Here is a 20803-nt window from a genome sequence, read left to right on the forward strand (position 1 = left end):
AGAGGTCTACCAAGTTTTTAGTGACACAGGAAAGTGAATGATTGCTGCCTCTCATAACATAAGGATAGGAAAAGTCAAAGAAACCACAAAACACCTCTGGAGATCATCTTTTCCAACCTCTCTGCTCAAACAGAACCACCATAGACAAAAATTGTCAACTCATTCTCAGGGGGAATTTCCTGTTTCAGTTTCTGTCCACTGCCTCTATCACCTGGCACCACTGAAAAGATCTTGGCTCTGCCCTCTTTGTACCCTCTCTTCAAGTATTTATATACTCATATATATACTACACTATTATAAGATCTCCCTGAGCCTTCTCTGCTTCAGGCTCAACTCAGCCTTTCCTCACAGAAGGGATGCTCCAGCCTCTTCATCATCTTTGGGACCCTTCACTCTACTCTTCAGTACGTCCATGTCTCTCTCAAACTCAGAAGCCCACATTTGGAACTTGTTATTTCACAAGTAATCATGAAAACACTTGCTGCAGGATGTTGAGGATGTCACAGAGCTTCTGTGAATTCTGACGGCATTCAGGACATATATCATTATACAGATGTCCATGTAGAAAGAGGTGAATCACACCCACCTCTCTCTGCTGACTGCTAAGGACACGTGGCCTTCTGATTTGAATACATGCAGTTACTTGACTAGCTTTAAATACACATAACAGAATTTGCTCCCTCAGGTTAAGTTTACATCCTTAATGCTACACAACCTCACACTGTAGTTCAGCAGAGGCTTAGATGATAACACGTATCATAAAAGCTTTAAAGAGGAAAATAAATAAAGCAAAAACCAGAGAAACAACTGCTAATGTTTCATAGTAAACAATCAGAGCTTTAGAAAAGACAGATATATCCTAGATTTTCCTTCTTAACAGAAAGAACCAGACAAGGGGAGAAGGAGTAAAAGTGTTCTGTATCCTTAATTCAGTTGAAAAGATTGTGCTACTCTGCATTTCTCAAGTCAGTAACATCAATTATATAGCAAAGGACAAAGGATCCATAAATGCCTATAGTTTATTCCTTACAAACCCAGAAAAAGAAAGAAAAATTATCTCACATACGTTCTCTCACCATCTTAGCTCTCTATTAAATAGCTACATCCCCTTTTGTGCTTTGTCCCCTCTATGTGATGTTTGCATGTTTCTCTGGGCAGCATTAAGAGAAGAGGAGAATGACCTCATCCAAGCTGCTGCCTAGACCAAGCCTAGTGCTTAAAGTGGAAAGAGCACCAGCCATTTAGCTGTTGCATAAGTCATCAGCCCTATCTTTTCAAGAAGGGTGAGAGAGTGAGCAGTGATCAGCTGTTGCAAAGAAGACACCTAACCTAGTAAAAGGACTGCAGGCTTTGGGTCCTATGTTGCTCCTGTGCTTCTTGCTTCCTGATGGTTTCCAGCAGCACCCTTCTCTGGGCTCTATTATCACTCTGATTATGAAATAACTGTGTGCAGGCACACAGAATCTGCATGCTCAGATATTGGTTTGTATTTACACTTATCTAACCTGTAGGCAATGTTCTTTCTTGGCTATCATCATTCACAGAAGTGACTGACCAATTCAGCCAATAAACTCAAGAGGTTCCATTGTGTTGCCACCATATATTTTTCTTTTTTTTTTCCCTACTTAAAGGCCTTCTTCCATGAGCATGCACATGATTATTAAACATGTCCCTCCACCCTTCTTCCTACCCTTCCAACTTATCCAAAATTATGCAAAGATAGAAGTATAAGATGAAAGAAACCAATAAGATAATTTCATAGCAGCAGTGTTCTAGTTCTCACTCGCTCTTTGAGAAAGGCAGATCCTGTCATTTCAAAGCCCCAGTCCTCGCTGAATGGCAATCACACAGCTTGTAAAAGAGAACCACATTTTGCTAGTTTAAATGGGTAAGTCTACTGATGATCAGGTACTCAAGCAAGAGGCAGATAGATACCTTTTTGTCACAGCATTCTCACTTTTGGAACATGTACTCTCACAGATTCTTTTCAGATGTAAAAACGCTTCATACAATTGTTTTTTTCAATTTCAGTGCCAAAATTTACTGTGTATGCACATTTTCTCTCAAGCAAGGTTCTCGCTGATATACAACTTTCTTTTTATGGAACATAATAGGCACAATTATTTCAATGTAGTACATACTTAAAGCTAAATAACACACAAATTCCATTCATCAAATACAATTATTGCTAGAACTATGGCACCTGTTTTTAACAGATTTAGAAGCTAAAAGGTTCCTGTTCAAAATTTGGATAGCATGATCAACTGGAAATAAAAGATTATATGTTATATACAAAACTGACATCAGTCAAAGCCAGGAACTCCAAAAAAGACAAAAGAGGGAACACAACAGTGCCATAATAACAGCTAAGTTTAACGCAGATCAGAACACACTATGAACAGCTGCCAAAATGTTCAATGACTTCAAAAATTCATCTGCTAAAATCAAGCATATATTGGCAATACTGACCAGCACCAAGACTTCATCCAGCACACAAAAATCATTCTTATTCAGAAACCTGAAGGTACCACTGCCTGGTACAGTGATCCTTTTTCTTTGGGATATTTTAAGTGCTCCCAGAAGCTTCTGCATACTTTATAGCTACTGTCAATGGTCTTATTTTACAGGCAAACTTCAGCAAAAAATTATTTTTTGCAACATAAAAAACATTTAAAAAGCAAAATATTCTTAGGGCAAAAGCAATAAAAAGAAACATGAAGGACATGGGCTTATTTTGTTTTCAAAAGAATTTATATGCTACAAGAAAATACTCGAATGATGCCTGACACCACATTATTGTACAAATAAGCCCAGGACACACCCCTCTAAGTACGAATCAAGCATTGTTTCCTATGCAATTAAACAGAGGCAGGAACATGTTACAATGGAATCCTTTCTGCTAACACCAGTGAAAAGAATGAGTCAGAGCACAAAGCAGCAGGGACAATGTTCTTACTCACCTAAAAAAACCCAGCAGTTTTCAGTTTTAATACCTATTTACATATAACCTAAATTGAAACTAATCAACTACACTGCATGAGTAGATGACCCATAAAACTATTCACAAGAGGCATTACTTTAATTTAGGAAATTGTTCTTTTTTCCACTCTATAAACACTGCTGTGCCAATTTTCATAGGAAAGTACTGTGGGAAACAGTCACCTCTGCTTTGGGTCATTTAGCACAACTAATTGCTCTCTTGATTATATTTCCTTATGACCTTAATTCAGAGAGCCATTAACTGTCAAGAAACATCAGTCATGGTAATCATTATCACTACTGTAAACCACAAATATTCAAAATGTAAAAAATAATTCCCTTTTTTTAGCCTTTGGGAAAAATAATGTTCTCAATATGCAGATCAAGCGAAAGGACTTGGGCAGTTCTGTGTTCATTTCTAGTTCTGTCATCTTTCCTTGACTTCTAACTTTCCCACCAGTTCAATGGTCACATTAACCATAATCATAATGAAGAGCTGAGTGAGTACTGTAGTACCTTGAGCACCAGTAAACAGTGAATATTACTGAAAACATACTGAAAATATTCATAGTCTCCACCTAGTTATTAATATGCAACTAACAAGTTGAAAGCTTCCTAAATTCCTAAATTTTAACTGAATCTTTGAATTATCCATGCAATCACTGTATGTCAGTGTAGCAAAAAAAAAAACAAAACCAAAACAAACAAACAACCCAACACACAAAACTCAAAGCATACCAATCCAGACAGGCTCCCATGAAGAACAGGAATCATAAGTCATCTTGTGCTGTTTTGTTCAGCTAATTATTCTATTCCCAAATAACCTGCCAAAAAAAAAAAAAAAAAAAAGTGAAATATTCACATTTAAGGCAGGACAGGAGCAGAATAGCAAAATTTTCCCTGTAACAAAACTTTTTTTTTTAACTGGGAGAAGTAGAATATTCTGTGTCTCTTGACAGAAGGCAGACTGTGCATGCCCCCTTTCTGGCAGAAGGTACAGAAAGGACTAAGGCATCAAAGTTGCATCAAACCAAAGAAATCCCCAGCTACGTCACTTGTGGATCGTGAGACTCTCACCATTTCATACTAGTATCTGTCAGGGCTGGAGTAACATGTTGTTTCAGGTCTCAGTCAGCTATGTTTATTTCACTTGTAAACAAGCACACAGCAGCCACCTGCTCTAAGTCTTACTCTATCTATCAAAATAAATTCTTACCCTTAACCATCAGGATCCTGATCTTTATATTCCTGAAGATGCTCAAAACAGTAACATTTGAATCTACTACTGAGCATCATAAAGAAGATAAATAAATTTTCCCCAAATAGCAAAGATAACAGCATTGGACAAAAGACAGGAAAACATGTCTAGAGAGGAAGAATAAAACATTAAAGTTTCAATTCAGGATCTCAGCGCTTCCTTTATGCGTGGTTGTAGCAATCAATCATCATCACAGTGCTAATATACCTCAGACAGCTAAATTATTTCTGCAAACTGGGCCCAAAATAGCTAAAAAAATGTATATTCTATCATGAGTTCATGACAGAATCAGTTATCGTCAGATATCATCAGTTCTTAACTGAGAATGTCAATTTTCAAGGTAGCTTTTCCTTATACTCTTAGAAGAAAGCCATAAAATTTCAGTGAGCCTTGAAAACTGAGTTTATGTCACACTAATAGTTTTAAGTGACCTAAACAATTTATAAATATATATGTATATATATATATAAAGAGGAGAAATATATGAGACACTTTACAGGCTTGCTTTTAAAAGGCTACACAACTTTTAATTTCTGCAAGAATAAGCTTTAGGAACATCTCTAAGCCACCTCCACATTGGAACAAAAGATATCAGGATCCTTCAGGGACAGTTTTCTAAATAAATGATGCACACAGGGGCTGAAGGACAAACCAGACAATGTTTACAATGGCCTTCAGCAAGAGAAGAAGTAACAACAAGCTGCACTATAAGACCTCCCATAATGTACTGACCCCTTTAGCCATTCAGTGCTGAGTTTGTGTATCTGCAGCCAACACAACACAGACTTCAAACACCCAAAACATCAGGCTTCATTTGCCAGACTAGTGTCTGCTGAGACATTTGCCTTCTGCAGAACACATTATCTAGCCACAAGGGAAGCTGGTGTCTGAAAGATTTTTTTGATAATCTATTAATACAAGTTGTTTTTCATGACCACAAAAATTTGGTCTTTGCATTTATTCCACAGAACAAAGAGGGAAGGAAAACAATTTTCAGATATACCTATGTATAAAACAGATAAAATGTAGCCATTGGATTATTATAGACTTTCTCCATTTGGTTTGTTCTCTCTGTAGTGAGGTAAGTATTTTAAACTGGTAATCTTCCCTCTTCTGCTTTCTGAAGTGTCAAAGAAGTGAATAGGTTTGCAAGGAGGCAAAAAACTACCAGAAGCCTGGACAAGATTAAATACCTCAATAACCTGTAAGATCTTCCCACCAGACAAGCACATCCTCTGACACAAGAGCCATTTCCAATCCCTACTTACATGATCATAGAAAATATTCCCAACTCTCACTAAAATAAAATTACTTTAAAATCAGTTTAGACAAGCATCTGAAACATCATGATAAAATAGGAAATTCTTTTACTTCTAACCTCCAAGAAGAAAAAAACAGAAGTACTTTTCCAAAGCACATCTGGAAAATTTTATTAAACTGGAGTACATTGCAGAGCTTGCTGGGCAAGATTGCTTTGGGTAGTTTTCTGTTGGCAGTTAGGGGTTAAAAGTGTTTCATAATGAAACTTCTTTTTTTCCACACCATTATAAATCATTAATCAGGCTTTCTTTCTAAGAACAAACGGGAAAAGCTTTGTAACCCTTCAAGAAATTTGAGTGCAAGAATTCTTGATCCTGCAAAGAGCTCTACTTGAGGAATTACAACCTTGATTATATCAGCATTTAGACCTGGCAGAGCTACTGAAAGGGTAGTCCTGACCTTTTGCTTCTTCATTCACTCATTCCTGAACCCAGCTCCCCAGTCCCAGAGAGAAGGAATAAACTGAACTAAAACAACCCTGGCAAGCAAATTTAAAAGCTTCACATGTAGGCCTGAAGCTGTGAGATGCTGGGGAACACAGATCAAGACTTAAGACATAGATTTAGCTTCTACATACCAAGTGGTATTTTTAATTTAACAGTCATTCCTGTGCCACAAGCAAGAATGGTGCAAAACCTGTACTTTCTCATGATCATAGAAAATTTTGCATCTTTGATTCCCAAAACCAGGAGTCGTCATTACAGAGAACTGAAATAGTGGAACTAAACTCACAAAGATCTTACACATAATTAAAGGTGTTTCCCACAAGTATTCAGATTACATTAAAGACTTAGCAGAAGACTAGAGAAGATCAGAAATATTATAAAATTGCTTTTCAAATTAGTCATAATTTTGTTACATACTTTACTGACAATTCGCTACGTCTCCTCATGCCTAGTCTATAGCCATATTTTATCAAGTTTTCCTAACATTTTTTGGGATACTAAGTCAAACCACAGGCAACAATGAAGTGAAATATTGAAAGCTTACTTCCTTCACAAAAGAGTCAGTCTGTCAGAAGATAATAAGTCTGCTTCAAGTCAGAAAGCTTTAAGAAAGTTGTCCTAAGGCTATTTTGGCTTTTCAACTACAGAAACTTATCCACTATATTCTCTGAGCTCTGTGAAAATCTTCCACCTTTATATACTTTAAGGTAAAGATCTTAAGGCTCCTTGCATTACATCATTCTTACTTCCTCTGTAGTGCCCCAGTATACCCAACATACACTATTGCATTGCCTTCTGCTAAAAACAGGGGAAGATGAATTTTTCTGTCAGTAGTTTTGGATAACCGCTTGTCATGGTTTGACGCTGGCACAATGCCAGCGCCCCATGAAAATACAACTTACCAATCAAATGCTGTGAAATGTGATCAAGAACAGAGCAAAGCAGGCCAAACTTAATAACAAAAGAAAAAGCTTTATTACACTACTACTACTACTACTATAAAAGGAAAAGAAAGGAAAGGAAAAAACAACACACAAAATTCGAAATGAAAACCTTCCAAAACATTTCTCCTCCCTCCACCCAACTCCACCAAACCCCAGCGAGACCCATTTGGATCCTTAATCAAGTTTTCACCCTTCAATATAATCAATACTGAGTCCATCGGGGAAGAGAGGAGTCCCCCTTGCAACCATAGACCCCCAGGAAACACAACTGCCACCTTTTGTGTTTCCAATGTCACACCTGGCACCGCCCAGACACACCGGCCAGTGTGACCCTCTTCTCTCCATGTCACAGTGCTCTCACCACCGGGCATGGACAGAGACTGCTTATAGGGCCCCTTTAAGGATGCTTTGCCAAGGACCACCAGGAACAACAGTCCAGTATCACAATTCGGGACTAGAGTCCCCCCCATTTTCCCCTGGGGCCGAGGGTCCAAAAGACAGAGATCGCCTTCTCTTCTTCCTGAAGATGGAGGGCATCCTCACACCCTCCTCAGCTCTCTCTCTGTCCACTCCAAAACTGGTAGTTGCTGCAGAAGGTCTCTTGGCCCACCAATGCATCCCCCTAAAATGCAGTCCCTCTTGAAAGAAAGAGTGGTTCAGTCTATGGTAAACAAGCAGAGTCCAGCCAAAGGCCACTCTATCATCTGCCCCCAACCTTCTTCTCTAAACATCTGAGGTTTCAAGCTGTCTCTCTTTTCTTCAAATTCAGGAGGAGTAATATTTCATAAAGCCTTCATTTCTCAGGAAGGGTTAAAAGTCCCAACTCCCAAGGATGGCTCACTGCCCAGGCTCCAGCTCCCACAGCCCGGCTGGGCACCTTGCGGCCCCCCCGCTCTTCTCCTTCCCTGCGGCGAACTGCTGATAAAACCACCGAGTCTCTGTCTCTTTTTCTCTCCTGGGAGATAGAGAGACTCTGGGGGGAGCGGAGACATCCCAGATTTCTCCACCCTTCCATCTGCAGGGGGCCAGGTCTGATTGCATCCCCTCCACCCTTGGGCCTACCTCCACAGGCCGCATGGCTCCCCTCCCCCACCCAGCCCGGGCTGGGCAGGGGAGAGGTCCGTACCATGCGGTGACCGGAACCAAAGAAGGACGAGTCCTCCTGGGAATTCCGCTTTTAACCCCTCTGTGTTCTCAGAGGCGTGTCCACCTTCAATTGGTCACCCCAAGTGTCAGTATCTAAACCTGACCCCTGACTGGTGAACCTCTTCCTTCTAAGAAAAAAATTCTCTTCCCGTGTCAAACCATGACACCGCTGTTAGCACACTATCTTCTTTTGTAAGCAATGGCTTACAAAAAGCCTATAAAAATAGTAATGCCAGCAGCAGCACTCTACACTGGTGGAATTCAGGCTGTATCTCTCACAGAAACATACCTGTTTCTTGAAACAGAATTTATCTTAACAAAATTCATCTATTTGTAAAAAGATGCAGGGATGAAAAAGTGATTGGAATGGCCAGATGTGTACACTCTTCACACAGTGTGCTGCCCACAATTGATTTAGCTCTCAGAGCAAAGCAATCAGCCCCACTTCTGCTTTTCCCTCAGGGATTCAGGTCATGCTAGAGCCAAGTTCTGTGCCTGCCCAGGAGTCCTGCTGCTGCAATACAGGTGTATGGATCTCACTTCTTGGCACTTGGCTCCCATGGAAGAGGTGCTGGTAGCAAGTTAAATGAGGTGACTCCCCACTCACAGCATTCTGCCCTGAGGGCTCAAAGGCTGCAATGGCAAGATTTAGCTGAGAACTAAGCAAAGATTTACTTTATATGACTATTTATATTACAACCTTTCTTCTCATATATATACACACATAGGCATATATTTCCAATAGTTATTATCATCTCTATTCAACCAAAGACAAACATAAAATGTTTAATACAAAAAAATAATTTAAGTTATAAGGTTCCTTTGATTTTTCCCCAGATTTATCCTATACTTTGCTTTTAGTCTAAATTAGTCTATTAAAAACCAGCTACATGTTACAATAGTAACTTCTTCTTCCTAATACAGAAAGAGAAAATAAATAACCAAATTATTGATAATTGTCTGTATCATGTGATTTGATCGCTTCAGAATTATTTTTGGGCCACGTCAGCCAACTGGAATAAAACTTAAGACAGCAACTATTTTGGAGAAACAATCCTAGCCAGAAATCTATTCATGCTAGAGATTAAAAGACAGTTAAATTAAGAGCTCCCATTTGGACAACTCTCGGGGTGAGATGACATATTACAGACATTCAGAATGTACGCAATACAGGCACTAACAATTTCTGTTCAGACCCAACAAGCAGGGCTTGTAACATGCATCCCAAAGAGCTAAAAAAAAAAAAAATTATTACATTTGCAAGCCAAAAACATTTAAATCAGCTAGTCTGATGATTTTTTTAAAGCACACTTTCTTTTCATGTAATACAAGACATCAATACTTCAATTTTTTCTGGGCTTTTTAATTATAAAAATGAAAAGTAAACAAATATCAACTGAAGAATTCAAATCCTTACTAGAAACAAATTTTTTAGTACCTTATAATTCATTGTTACAAATAAATTAACAGTTAATCAAATGGATTCTGTTCTACTTGGGACCTTTTAAGCAAACAGAAGACCAAATCAAATGCCTTCCATAGATTTGAGTTCTGAATTCACAGACTTCCTATTTAAGAAACGTTTCTTTCCATGGAAAAACTCTTTCAGTAATAAGTTATGGATTTTCACACTATTTTTAAAAAGTAGAGAAATAAATAACCAAACATCTGAAAAAATACACACCCAACAAAAGAACAGCAAACCAACCAAAAATAAAAACATCCCAAATCCCTCAAACCTACAAAGAGAAGTATAACCTTACTAGAAAGGTGTAATCCATTAATTCCTGTTATCTTCCACTTTGGTAGCTAAAGATCATATTTCCCTACTCAACCATTAAGTATGCTCAACTAATTAATTTTGCAAATAATAACAAATAATATCAGTGTTTCTTTAGTTACTGAGAACTTTATTCAGTCTCTGTTTAGACATGAAATTGAACCTGAGAAAATACTGTATGGAATTTATCACTCTGCACCCAGAATAGCTCTAAATAGCATAAATGTAACATATAACTTCTAATTCAATTATAGCTACTCAGTAACAGCTGAAAAATTCAGACCAAGAGACTCATAACAATGTTTCAAAACACTGAAACACACAAAAGTTAAACAACTCAAAGTTATGGACATGATTTATAAGAAAACAAGTGCAATGACCTCTGCCATGAGATCAGAAATTAAACCCTTGCCTCTATGCTCTCTATAAACCTCTTTATAGACCATAATGATACTGCTGATATTAACATTATTCATCATGAGACATCAAAAACAAACACACATGAAATCAGAAGTGATGCTTCTCCTGTATTTCCCACTCAGGAGAAAAAAAAGAAAAAGCTCTTTATCAACAGTTTTCTCATGGGTCCTACTGCTCCTTCCATAACAGAATGAGCACACAGAGAATGACTTACAGGAAGATTTAAGGTATCAGGGGCAACAAACCACCAGGACAATTAAACTTGCTCAGTTCCAAAGCCCCTCAGCAAAGGAGCGATTATAGAGGAAAAATCATGTTTTACATGCCATGAAATTCTAGTCTGTGCCTAGCTACTGCTCCAGTGAAGACAGTAGCAGATCCTGATCTGTATGCAAACTGACAGCACTCATATAAATTCAATAAATCCAGTCATTTGACAATCATGGAGGGAAAAGTTATAGTGCTTTAAACGCCATCTCCACAAAGACCTCTGTTGCCTACCTGGCAGAAAAGACCAGGAACAGTTCTCTCAAATGTACTCTAAAAACCAGTTCAAATGCTGCATGTTGCAAAGGCTTTACACTGCTGGAAAAATTACACATTTTCCAGAATGTGTTTTACTGGAAACAGTTTAATTTCAATTCACAACACATAGAATGGAAATTCTATCAACCACTTGTACATACTTGAAAACCTTCCTTAGCCTTCCATTTCATATTTAGCTTACAAACTATCTTTGCTTGGCAAGTTCTTACCAATTTCAGACTTACTAAGAGCTCTCCAGACCTTTTTGTTACAGAAGTAGATAAGGCAAGTTTCTGAAGCTCCACAGACTGAACCATTGCCTGTCCTCCTCCCATTCCACCTTATCAACAGGAGAGGTTGCTGTCTGTCCTGCAGGCTCACCTTACTTAAGTCTTTATCCCTATTAGCTGCATGCTTAACTAGAATGGGTCAGGTATGCTTGCCCTTTTCACTGGTAAGGGAAAAATAAACAAACCAAAAACACCATCTCTGCTGCATCAGACATTAACCCTGGTCTGGAAACCTGATACATTTTCAGCAAAAGCACTATGGATAAAAGAGCCAGGTATCTTCTTGGGCAGAGCAAGTATCAAAACCACAATTCAAGTCCCTCACTGTGAGCAACTTCATGTATATCAAATAGCTATAATATATATGTTTATACATGAAGTTCAAAACCTGTAGCTCTGTTCTTTCCCAAGTACTCTAAAGCAACTCAGCTCACTTTCTCATATCAGTTTTTCAGTCAGACCATACTGCTGACAGGTCTTTATACACTGTTACCTATCCACCAGTCAGTAGTTGGAATGATTATTTTAGAACCTGTTTCTCTCTACAACTTCTGTCCATCTTCTAATTCCTATAGCAATTTTTTTTTCCGTGACCCACACGCCAGCTAAGGTGAGTGGGAAGTTAATGTGTCTTTTGTAAATACTAATAAAGCAATGAAAATTAATGAACCATAAAATACAGGAAATTAACTTCGCATCACACATCTAGCTACCCACCTAAATGAGTTAAAAATACCAGCTTCAAGCAGTCTGATATTCTAGGGACACCCAGTTGCACTTCATTTATAGTCTGTTTCCTTAGCAACACTATAATCCATCTGTCTGCAGAAAGCTAAATTCTCAAACCATATCCTCCCGTACACCGGAAATAGGCTCAAAACCATTTATATTTTAAACAGTCATCGTGATTACTGAGCATATAAATTAATCTGAACAGCAATAATGTCCTTAAAACACACACGCAAATTCTCACTGCTGCAGTTTGAAAAGCTTGTTCCCATACTGAGAGTATCTTCCACCAAGAATGTCAGAAATTAAAATATTTCATCTTTGTTTTACCATGTCCAGCTGAAGAAGCTTTCAGAACTGCACCTGGTCACTCTTAAGACTTTTCAAAGAGAAGTAATTTGCAAGACCTAGAATGCAATGCCATTAATGGCAGCCAAAAAAACCTTGATGAAAGTTGATCACATTACAAAGTAGAGCCACTTGTCTTAGAAGTACTTACTCTTCAACTTTTTGTATCTGAAACATCATCTATACAAACCAAACTAAAAATCCAGTCCACAACAGTAACTTTAAACATTGAGGGTGTAAAAAATAACAGGTTCAAAAATATTCACAAAATCCATGTGACAAATTGGATGGTAACTAGCAATTTCCCAATGCAACTAGATAACATCAGACCTTCTATCACAGGATGAATGGATACAACTTAAAATCACAGAATGTATCTTAAACATACACTGTTTTGCATTAATTTGGCAACTTCAACCTTGCAAAGTTATGTAGAATAAAACCACCACTGCCTGTATCTCAAAGACTCACCAACAGCAAGCCAGTCTTTAATCCACAGAATACCTCTGGCATGCAGTGAATCATTTCAGTTCTGCATAATTTTGTGTGACTCAGCTGTACAGTGGTGGCACACAAATCCACATTGCCTGACCTGCTGACAGCAATGAAGAGAGATTTTAGCAGGCTGAGCATTAAACTCAGGGGTAGCCCTAATGGGTATCCCTTTTGGCAATGCTTGGCACAACTGGTGTTTATCAATACGAAGTCCCAACCTCGGACTGTAGGCAATTCTGTTTCCTTACCAGCATCTGGTTTTACACACACCATGCCCCTCCTCCATTTCTTCCTGTTAGGGCTGAGCTTGATTTCACCTAACTCAACACAGCTTTGAGGTAACCACATAAGCTTACTCAGCAGTCAGACAGAACATGCATTTCTAGAAAGTGAAATCACCTAAATAATTTCATGTACCTATTTTATTTCTCTTGTTTTGTAACAGTACTGTATATGAATACCTCTGGGTACCTACAATGGTCTGCACACATTTGCCTGAAAATCTGACTCATGCTTCTATATAAGAGCAACATACTGCTTAATAGGTACATTCTGTAATTCTGTAGCCTCAGCAAACTACAGAAATCACCCTGTCAACAGATGACACCAGCCTCCCCAAGGAGTGATTCACCAGGGCCCCCCTCCCTGGAGTTAGGATGCCAGGATCCTCAGTGTGCTCTGAAGCTAGCCAGGATCCCACAAACACTGTAACAGAATCAAGATAACCCATCTTTCCCATCATTTCAGAAGTGTGAAATCTTGGAAGACCACCAAAGTGACTGGTGAGTCTCCGAACCAATGCCTAATTCACACTCATTTATACTGGCATCAAGAAACAAGAATTGTTTATTCAAATAGCTACATATCCAAGAACAGAGACAGACTTTGCAAACAGTGCAAAAACAGCAGAGAGAATATTTCAGGGTTATTTTATTTTCAGCTTTGCTGATAATAGCTTGAAGTATATCACCATATTGGCAGTGTACCGCGAAGATGCTTTTTCAAGTCTATCATTTGTGGCTGCCTTGAAAACATATTTAATCCAGTTCATTTGGATCTAACAGTTTAACAGAAAAAGTGCTATTACCTGAGATTTCATGCTTCGATTTGATATCTCCAGAAAAGATGAATGCAGTGGAAAATTGCCTTCTTATGAAAATGAAGGGAATGGGGAGGGAAAACACTCCTAACTTCAGTCAACAAATGCATTCAACCCAATCCCTATCAACATAATGAATGCAATGGAAATTTCTGACAGCAGATGCAGATGTCCCAGTATCAGTAATGCATAGTCCAACTTCTCCCTGTTATAAATACTCTCAACATGCCTTATGAGTCATTATTAAATATTGCCAAATTTCTTTTAAATGTCACCTCCTTATCATAAGTGGCACACTCGGAGCTTGAGCAGACATGCTGAATGAATTCAGTTGTGTAAAGGATAGAATTAGCTTTTCTCAGCTCTACCAACTCATAAACCCTTCAAGCCAGAAATAAGCATGTGGTGGGAGACCCTACTGCAAGTTGATTTTGCTTTAAAAATAAAGAGGTAGTTCCTTTCTAGGCCACATGATTTTCCCAAAGTACTGAAGCATATGAAGGCCTGGGGTACTTGTGGGCATGTGTGCACTGTTGAGAGAACGAAAGCACAAATACAGCACACTCATTTCTTCTACGTTTCATAACATGTCTTTGGCTAGATATGGGAAGTTTGGATTTTTGTTTGGAGATTTACTTTAGCTCTTAAAGTCATTTTGGTATTAGGATGAAGCACAGGAAATCTGGATATTAATTTTAAATCATTATTTGAAGTTTATATATGCAAAAGCATATGCACATATAGTTAGTAATATCAAAATATCATGTGTATATAATGTTCAGTGCTCTTAAACACATCCATAAGTCTCATGTCAGACTCAAGAAAATGGTCTAGAGAAAATTCAGAAGTCACAACTGATAAGAGTCAAAATCAAAATTATCATTTAATAAAAGGCTTGTAGGAACATCCACTGAAAATAAGAACTTAATCAAGAGATATAATGTGTTTTCAAATTACATTTCAAGTCTTTGACAAAAGAAAGTCATCTCTATTTTTCACAAGGTATCAGTCTCTATCATTATACAAAATGAAACCTGTACAATCCTTTGAAAGGGATAATTTCATGAATTACACTACTGATGTGGAAAACTAGTAGCAATAACTACTTCTAAGTAGTATCACGTTTTGAAGTTCTAAGACAGCTTTAGAAAGACAGGATTATTATTTCACAATTTGCATTAAAAATACATGCTTTTTCTTCTTCTTTGTTGCACAGTTTTCCCCTTGTGCTCAAAGCAATCAAAACTGAATACCTCTTGTTTCTGAAATCTTCTGCCCTCGCCCCCTCACTTTTTTGCCTTTTTAAAAAGCAGGATAACTTGCACAAGACAATAGGGTAATGAAGATAATTCAACTTTTCCTGAAGAATTGAGATACAGACATGAAAATCACCACAAAAAAAATACACATTGAAGTTAATTATTAAGCATTCAGAATAGGCTGCAAGTAAAACATATGATCATATATTGAGCAATGACAAGAAAATAAAGGACTGGAAAGGTGCTCATTAAGGATTAACCTTGCCTAAATGTAGCTGGATACAAAGGCTAAGAACTGTTGAGACTTTAATGATACAAAGCAAAGAGACACTGAGTAAATAATACAGCCATAGGTAAAATAAACTACGTTCTGAACAGGCTTATTTTTCTCCCCACTAATTATGCCTGAAAAGCTAGTTGAGACTACTTCAGGATCAGTGTAGTACTCTGTAGATCATTTCTAACAGAGCCCTCAAAAGTAGTCACTGGGTTTAACTTTGCTATGCAGGGGGTCCATACACTTAATAAGGTGGGAAAAAAAAAAAAAATCACACGATGACATAGCTGGCTTTTAGAAGCCAGCTTGAAGACTTAAATTTACCTCCTAAACCACCAGCATCTATTCACTACACACAATGAGGCAGTCACCTGATGGAAAACACAACGCATGGTCATATGTGAGAAAAGAGAAATTTCAAACATCTAATCTGTTTCAAAAAGTAAGGCTAGCAAAGGACTTTTATTTTGCCCCCATAAACAAAAATGTAATCCAGCTGATTTGATCAGCCTGTTACTGAATGAGGTATGCAACCATGGCTGGAACAGATTTTTTTTTTATGTACTTGGCAAAAGTTACCTATATTCCTAACAGAAAGTGAGCTACTAAACATTAGAAAAATATCTATTGCTTTTAAGAGCACAAGAAGCTCATTCTTCTTGGAGGTTCACAGCAAAGGACCAGGACAATCGACACAAGCTACAGTATGGTAACTTCAATTAGGCTTTAGGGAAAAAAACTTCAGTGACAGTGGTCAAACACTGGAACAGGTTACTCTCACAGGCTGCATAATTTCCATCCTTTGTGATTTTCAAAACTCAAGTGGACATGACCCTGAGCAAACTGATCAAACTTTCAACCAGACTCAGCTCTGAGCAGAGAGGTGGCCTACATGACCTCCAGGTCTCTTCCAATCTCAATTATTCTGTAGTTCTGTGCCCCAGCCGCAGCTCACCTAGGTTATAACAGAAATTATTTCCTCACTACAGCCTGCAAAAGCCAAGCACTGGATCTGAAAGCCAGTTTCCTCTTTGCTTCCTAGACCTGATTTGCTTAGCCAGCTGACCTGACCCATGCAACTATAGAACTAGATTAATACTAAACAGTCACACTGACCAAATGAAGCGACTAGCAACTACAATTTATGAAACCAACAAAGAAAAGGATGTGGCAGAAAAATATAGAAAGCAGCAGGGCAGTAAGATATCCCAGGAAGAAACAGGTAAGTAAAATATTACAGGGAAAAAAACAGTAAAGTCACCAGACAGAATGGGTGGCCAACAGAATGGGAACTGTGCATCACAGCTTCAAGTCAGTTCTATTATATTACATAAAAATTAAGAGGTAATGTAAGTTATTTCATAACAGATGTATAAAGGCTGCTATCTCTCTTCATTGTCAATCCACCTATGGATCACAACCTACCACTACATTTTAGACAGCTACAGCCTGAACAGGCATTTAGACTTTCTCACTTTGCTAACGACATCAGAAATCATCAATGATACCCCAGAAAAAAAATACACCTGTGCCTCTATTTCTTTTAGAGGTGAACAAAAAAAGCACTGAGAAAATTGCACACACAAAAACTATGTTAAAAAATTAGGGTTCAAAAGTCAAGCTCTGAAGACTTGAGAAAACCTTGTGACTTCAATCAAACCCTGTGACATAGGCTTTAAGCTTTAACTATGTGACTAAATACTACTTATCCACACAGAATCCATCTTCTTTCAGCAGGTCACAAAGATGAACAAGCATTCAAAACCTCGCTTTCTCCACAACTATTGTATGTCACAATGTCACATTTAGTCAATGTGATTCAAGCCTTGCTTTAGAACTACAAGGAGGAGAAAATCCAGGAGAGATGCAAAAGTCATAACCAGCCACTGATTTTGGTTGCCTTATTTGAGATGCAAAGCATTCTGAAAAAAATTGGGTCCTAGATAGTGTAAGGCACAGTTCCCACAGGCAACATCATCATTACTTCAAAGCTTTAAATTTCCAGACTCTTCTGTGCTTATGTGGTCTTGATAATATTCTTTTAAACACAGCTTGTGTATAATAAACATCTAGATTGAGGTAAATTAGGTTACAGTTATGCAAGAGATTTCTCAAAGTACCATTCAAACCAGTGCGACTCCTCAGATACTTCCAACATATGTTTAAGTGTAATACACCTTACCAAAGCAGTGTTTTTACACAGACAAGGGAAAAAAAAAAAGAGATAGCTCACCTTTCTCCTAAACCACATACAGAAATAGCTCAATATTAAGAATTGTATTTTATGAGGTTTTATTTTAATGAAATCAACAGGAATTTCACTGTGCCAAGCTGCCTGTTTGGGAAAGTACTTTAGAGCATTAACCCAGTCCCATCACATAATTCAGGCTTACATAAGTATCTAATTATCGTCAGCTGGAAATGAGATGGTTAAACAATTTTCCCATTCAAGTTCAAACTGTGCTACTAGCTAGGTTAGCAAAATAAAGACTGCTAGCAAATTACAGAGCTAAAAAGTGCACTGTTCTAGTAAAGCATTTTATATGTCTGTGCGAGGCAGCATAACCTGACAAATTTTGACCTGAAACTCTACTTTTGTGTACTACAAGTAGGATTTCTTAGATGACAGTTACACTTTCCTCTTGCCTCACCTCATTTTGAACAAGTAAGTCTGACATCTTTTGAAGCATTAAAAAAACTCCAAGAATAACAAACCAAACTTGCTCTGCCCAACTTGCTACTTGTAACAAAATCCTTATGGATGTTCCATGTGGCTGCAGGCCATGGACCTTCACATTTAGCCACCAGGACTGCTTATGGATGTGCATTGCCCTGGGAGCACATTCCGAGACAACCAGACAAAGTCACGTAAGCCTCTTCCTGATCCTCTTTACCTCATCCTTATGGACAAGTGGGAAACCACCAAGCCTTCACCTACTCCCTCTTCAACCACTTGCACAAGCAGAGAAAAAAGGAAGAAAGCAGCCCTGGCACTTCTAAGCAGCTGACTATGAAAAGCAGCATTTTATAGTGCCAGAAATCCTCAATGCAGGGAAATTAGAGCACTACCATTGAGCACAGAGTTAAGGGAGGCTACCTGCAGATAGACTATGTTACAGATAGACTATGTCCACACTAGTTAAACCAAGCAATGCCAGGAATCATTCCCTGGAAATGGAAGCACAGCTGCCACACACCAGCACAGCATCCTTCTACCGCAGTCCAGCTACAGGTCTCCCATGCAAATTTCCTGTTCTGGAAGGCAAGAGAGTTAAACAGCATTGACAAGGGCTAACCCACAGCACTTAGCTTCAAGACCAGAAACTGCTCTTGGGTGCATTTCATTAACTGCAGAGAAGCAATCACAGCCTCTCCAAGCTTTATCTGCTATTATTCCTAGAACAATATTTTAAAAGTGGCAGATGCAATGATGAGGCACACAAGCAATGCCTGATCAGCAGCACCTGACAAAAGTCACCTACACATTGTAGCACACAAGAAGAAAATTAGAAACTCGTAGGGTTCATCATGCCTTCTTCCTGTTTCCTCTGAGTAGGCAGACATTGCATGTGAACTAGTAATTTCCAAAGTCTCATTTACTTTCTCACTTAAATAAAAAAGTTTTATACATTTAGAATACATTCTTACAGTAAGGCTACTCTCTAATAAAGGAGTAAGGTAGAATAGCTAAGAGAATGTACTTTAGAGTACTGATCATTTGGCAGTAGTTATTTCAAAGGGACATTATTTAGAAATTACTTCTAATTACTTGTCATTATCAAATTTGCTTCTGTAGATCAAGAATGTAATTACTAGTGGGTCTATACTGTTATGCTGGAGCTACAGCAATGTTGGTAAATACATTCTCATAACAGATAACGTGCAAAATCAAAAAACACCCCAGATTTGACAAGTGACAATACACAGCTGTTCTATGTTACCAATCTTGAAACAAATATCTTTGACATTTCTTTAAATTTTCAGTTAACTTGAAACAGTCTATTTAAAACTGCCCTTTTCATAATCTGATGCCTCTGACGCCTTTGCTCTAATGTTAGAATGTGCAATATATCACACAGAAAATGCATTATGTAAAACCCATTTCCCACTGCTTAAGCATTTATTACCCAATTCAGTAAAGACAAACAATTTTGTTTAACAACCTTCTTGGGCACGGATCTAACTTTCCAGCCTAGCTCAGACCATTGAAAATTCCTATGTTACCTGTATCTTTCTGTAAATCAACTGTTTCCTTGGAAAAGTGTTTTTGTTAATTTACAAGAAAAACTTTATCATATGCTTTGTTATATACATACATATATGTATATATACATATATATCCTAGGCTGCACTGTATCATTTGACTTTTACAAAACAAGTTTAGAAAACCATGTGGAACACCCCAAAAAAAACTACATACTCTTTTAAGCAGATGAAAATCAAAACCAAGCGAGACGGTTCTATTTCTTTTTTCCAGGAGCAACCCGCACACACCGTACCGTCACCGCGGGGGGGTTCAAGAGTTGAGCAGAAGCAGCAGGCTGATGAGCAGGTGACAAGCCAGCAGTCACTCCCCGGCGCCGCTGAGCAGTGTCCCGGGGAGCCGATCCCGGGGTCGGTGGGAACCGGGCACCTCCCGGGACGGACCCGGCCGGAAGCGCGGCCCCGCGCCCGGGCAGGAGGAAGCCCCCACAGGCGGCTCCAGGGCCCCGGGACGCGGCCGAGCGCGCCCACCCGGCTCCGGCAGCACTCCTGCCCCCGCTGCCCGCCGACGCCTCCGGCGGCCCCGCCGGGAGAAGAGACGCCGGGTGCCCACGCAGCCTCCTCGGGGCGCCGACCCCCGAGCAGTTCCGGCCCCCGGGCACGGATCCTCGGGGCTAGAACGCCTTCCCGGTGGTGGGACCGCGGCCGGGGAAAGCGGCACAGCCGCGGGCGCTCCCTGCGATCCCCCGTGCAACTCTCGTCCCGCTCCCGCCGCCCGTCCCGCCGTCCCTCGGCCGGGCGGAGCAGCCGCCGGTCCCGCGGAACTGCTGCGGCCGCGGCGCCGCCGCCCGCCTCGCCTCACCTCACGGTGTGGCCGGAGCCCTGCAGAGCCCGGCGCAGCACAAGCCCGGCCTGAGCCCATCCGTCCGGGAAGTTTCCTGCCATCACAGTGGCCGGGGAAAACAAAAGCTTCGGAGCCGGGAGCGGGAGGAGACGGAGGAAGGGCAGCGCAAGCAGAGAAGTGAGGGGCATTGCTCGCCCGCCGCGCCGCTGCCCTCGGCTGCCGACTCGCGCGGAGGGCAGCCCGCTCAGCGCCGCCTCCCCATTCGCTTCGGCGGCGGCTCCGCTGCCCGGGCAGCGCCGCGGAACCGGCGGACCGAGGAGCAGGCAGGCGAGCCAGCGCCTCCCTCGCTTCCCTCCCTCCGTCCGTGCCCGCCCGCCAGCAGCCCGCCCCGCCTCGTCCCGCCCGCCGCCGCCGCAGAGCCGCCGAGCCCCGCCCGCGCCG

The 20803-nt window shown here is 39.9% G+C and overlaps 1 protein-coding gene across 2 annotated transcripts in view; it reads right to left on the minus strand.

The window, feature by feature from the left end:
- The window catches only part of GPR63 (G protein-coupled receptor 63), a 30113-nt gene extending 9388 nt beyond the window's left edge, over positions 1-20725 (minus strand). The window contains exons 1-2 of one of the 2 annotated variants that reach the window (XM_002197360.6): positions 20381-20725; positions 3718-3803 (exon numbers count right to left, since the gene is read on the minus strand). The gene's annotated coding sequence lies outside the window, so the exon portion shown is untranslated. Of the gene's footprint in view, positions 1-3717; positions 3804-19735; positions 19869-20380 lie in introns of those variants that run through there. The other variant, XM_072926676.1, reaches the window with a different exon arrangement.
- Positions 20726-20803: the final 78 nt, after the last annotated feature.

Source organism: Taeniopygia guttata, chromosome 3 (genome assembly GCF_048771995.1).
Source record: "Taeniopygia guttata chromosome 3, bTaeGut7.mat, whole genome shotgun sequence".
NCBI classification, from domain to species: Eukaryota; Metazoa; Chordata; class Aves; order Passeriformes; family Estrildidae; genus Taeniopygia; species Taeniopygia guttata.